General features: G+C 52.0%; 8 non-coding genes and 4 pseudogenes across 8 annotated transcripts in view; all 12 read right to left on the reverse strand.

Moving 5' to 3' along the window:
* The window catches only part of LOC131097355 (5S ribosomal RNA), a 119-nt gene extending 36 nt beyond the window's left edge, over positions 1–83 (reverse strand). The window contains exon 1 of the ribosomal RNA XR_009116264.1: positions 1–83. This exon is cut by the window's left edge and continues 36 nt beyond it. This is a non-coding gene — a ribosomal RNA (5S ribosomal RNA).
* A 112-nt stretch (positions 84–195) lies between these two features.
* On the reverse strand, positions 196–304 carry LOC131141849 (5S ribosomal RNA; annotated as a pseudogene).
* Positions 305–416: 112 nt separating this feature from the next.
* LOC131098758 (5S ribosomal RNA) lies at positions 417–535 on the reverse strand. The gene has a single exon (XR_009117617.1). It is a non-coding gene; the product is annotated as a 5S ribosomal RNA (ribosomal RNA).
* A 112-nt stretch (positions 536–647) lies between these two features.
* On the reverse strand, positions 648–766 carry LOC131142814 (5S ribosomal RNA). Its single transcript, XR_009132880.1, has one exon. It is a non-coding gene; the product is annotated as a 5S ribosomal RNA (ribosomal RNA).
* A 112-nt stretch (positions 767–878) lies between these two features.
* Positions 879–987, reverse strand: LOC131141006 (5S ribosomal RNA; annotated as a pseudogene).
* Positions 988–1,099: 112 nt separating this feature from the next.
* On the reverse strand, positions 1,100–1,218 carry LOC131099900 (5S ribosomal RNA). Its single transcript, XR_009118671.1, has one exon. It is a non-coding gene; the product is annotated as a 5S ribosomal RNA (ribosomal RNA).
* Positions 1,219–1,330: 112 nt separating this feature from the next.
* Positions 1,331–1,449, reverse strand: LOC131097977 (5S ribosomal RNA). The gene has a single exon (XR_009116862.1). It is a non-coding gene; the product is annotated as a 5S ribosomal RNA (ribosomal RNA).
* A 112-nt stretch (positions 1,450–1,561) lies between these two features.
* LOC131097356 (5S ribosomal RNA) lies at positions 1,562–1,680 on the reverse strand. Its single transcript, XR_009116265.1, has one exon. It is a non-coding gene; the product is annotated as a 5S ribosomal RNA (ribosomal RNA).
* Positions 1,681–1,792: 112 nt separating this feature from the next.
* Positions 1,793–1,901, reverse strand: LOC131141850 (5S ribosomal RNA; annotated as a pseudogene).
* Positions 1,902–2,013: 112 nt separating this feature from the next.
* LOC131098759 (5S ribosomal RNA) lies at positions 2,014–2,132 on the reverse strand. The gene has a single exon (XR_009117618.1). It is a non-coding gene; the product is annotated as a 5S ribosomal RNA (ribosomal RNA).
* Positions 2,133–2,244: 112 nt separating this feature from the next.
* Positions 2,245–2,353, reverse strand: LOC131100789 (5S ribosomal RNA; annotated as a pseudogene).
* Positions 2,354–2,465: 112 nt separating this feature from the next.
* LOC131100271 (5S ribosomal RNA) overlaps positions 2,466–2,500 on the reverse strand; it is a 119-nt gene continuing 84 nt past the window's right edge. Inside the window, exon 1 of the ribosomal RNA XR_009119030.1 lies at positions 2,466–2,500. This exon is cut by the window's right edge and continues 84 nt beyond it. This is a non-coding gene — a ribosomal RNA (5S ribosomal RNA).

Here is a 2,500-nt window from a genome sequence, read left to right on the forward strand (position 1 = left end):
TCCAAGTACTAACCAGGCCCGCCCCTGCTTAGTTTCCGAGATCGGACGAGATCGGGCGTTTTCAGGGTAGTATGGCCGTAAGCTGCCAGGTCAACTGAAAAGATCCTATTTGAAGGTGACGCAGGCCAAACTAGACTCTGGCAAACAGTGTCAAACAGCGCCCTTTGCTGTCAGGCAAGAGCAGAAACCATAAAAAGCTTACAGCTCCTGGTATTCCCAGGCGGTCTCCCATCCAAGTACTAACCAGGCCCGCCCCTGCTTAGCGTCCGAGATCGGGCGTTTTCAGGGTAGTATGGCCGTAAGCTGCCAGATCAACTGAAAAGATCCTATTTGAAGGTGACGCAGGCCAAACTAGACTCCAGCAAAAAGTGTCAAACAGCGCCCTCTGCTGTCAGGCAAGAGCAGAAACCATATAAAGCTTACAGCACCTGGTATTCCCAGGCGGTCTCCCATCCAAGTACTAACCAGGCCCGCCCCTGCTTAGCTTCCGAGATCGGACGAGATCGGGCTTTTTCAGGATAGTATGGCCGCAAGCTGCCAGATCAACTGAAAAGATCCTATTTGAAGGTGACGCAGGCCAAACTAGACTCTGGCAAAAAGTGTCAAACAGCGCCCTTTGCTGTCAGGCAAGAGCAGAAACCATAAAAAGCTTACAGCACCTGGTATTCCCAGGCGGTCTCCCATCCAAGTACTAACCAGGCCCGCCCCTGCTTAGCTCCCGAGATCGGACGAGATCGGGCGTTTTCAGGGTAGTATGGCCGTAAGCTTTAAGGACAACTGAAAAAATATTATTTGAAGGCGACGCAGGCCAAACTAGACTCCAGCAAAAAGTGCCAAACAGCGCCCTCTGCTGTCAGGCAAGAGCAGAAACCATAAAAAGCTTACAGCACCTGGTATTCCCAGGTGGTCTCCCATCCAAGTACTAAGCAGGCCCGCCCCTGCTTAGCTTCCGAGATCGGGCGTTTTCAGGGTAGTATGGCCGTAAGCTGCCAGGTCAACTGAAAAGATCCTATTTGAAGGTGACGCAGGCCAAACTAGATTCCAGCAAAACATGTCAAACAGCGCCCTCTGCTGTCAGGCAAGAGCAGAAACCATGAAAAGCCTACAGCACCTGGTATTCCCAGGCTGTCACCCATCCAAGTACTAACCAGGCCCGCCCCTGCTCAGCTTCCGAGATCGGACGAGATCGGGCGTTTTCAGGGTAGTATGGCCGTAAGCTGCCAGATCAACTGAAAAGATCCTATTTGAAGGCGACACAGGCCAAACTAGACTCCAGCAAAAAGTGTCAAACAGCGCCCTCTGCTGTCAGGCAAGAGCAGAAACCATATAAAGCTTACAGCACCTGGTATTCCCAGGCGGTCTCCCATCCAAGTACTAACCAGGCCCGCCCCTGCTTAGCTTCCGAGATCGGACGAGATCGGGCTTTTTCAGGATAGTATGGCCGTAAGCTGCAAGATCAACTGAAAAGATCCTATTTGAAGGCGACGCAGGCCAAACTAGACTCTGGCAAAAAGTGTCAAACAGCGCCCTTTGCTGTCAGGCAAAAGCAGAAACCATAAAAAGCTTACAGCACCTGGTATTCCCATGCGGTCTCCCATCCAAGTACTAACCAGGCCCGCCCCTGCTTAGTTTCCGAGATCGGACGAGATCGGGCGTTTTCAGGGTAGTATGGCCGTAAGCTGCCAGGTCAACTGAAAAGATCCTATTTGAAGGTGACGCAGGCCAAACTAGACTCTGGCAAACAGTGTCAAACAGCGCCCTTTGCTGTCAGGCAAGAGCAGAAACCATAAAAAGCTTACAGCTCCTGGTATTCCCAGGCGGTCTCCCATCCAAGTACTAACCAGGCCCGCCCCTGCTTAGCGTCCGAGATCGGGCGTTTTCAGGGTAGTATGGCCGTAAGCTGCCAGATCAACTGAAAAGATCCTATTTGAAGGTGACGCAGGCCAAACTAGACTCCAGCAAAAAGTGCCAAACAGCGCCCTCTGCTGTCAGGCAAGAGCAGAAACCATATAAAGCTTACAGCACCTGGTATTCCCAGGCGGTCTCCCATCCAAGTACTAACCAGGCCCGCCCCTGCTTAGCTTCCGAGATCGGACGAGATCGGGCTTTTTCAGGATAGTATGGCCGCAAGCTGCCAGATCAACTGAAAAGATCCTATTTGAAGGTGACGCAGGCCAAACTAGACTCTGGCAAAAAGTGTCAAACAGCGCCCTTTGCTGTCAGGCAAGAGCAGAAACCATAAAAAGCTTACAGCACCTGGTATTCCCAGGCGGTCTCCCATCCAAGTACTAACCAGGCCCGCCCCTGCTTAGCTTCCGAGATCGGGCGTTTTCAGGGTAGTATGGCCGTAAGCTGCCAGGTGAACTGAAAAGATCCTATTTGAAGGTCACGCAGGCCAAACTAGACTCCAGCAAAAAGTGTCAAACAGCGCCCTCTGCTGTCAGGCAAGAGCAGAAACCATAAAAAGCTTATAGCACCTGGTATTCCCAGTCGGTCTCCC

Source organism: Doryrhamphus excisus, chromosome 13, assembly GCF_030265055.1.
Source record: "Doryrhamphus excisus isolate RoL2022-K1 chromosome 13, RoL_Dexc_1.0, whole genome shotgun sequence".
In the NCBI taxonomy this organism is placed as follows: Eukaryota; Metazoa; Chordata; class Actinopteri; order Syngnathiformes; family Syngnathidae; genus Doryrhamphus; species Doryrhamphus excisus.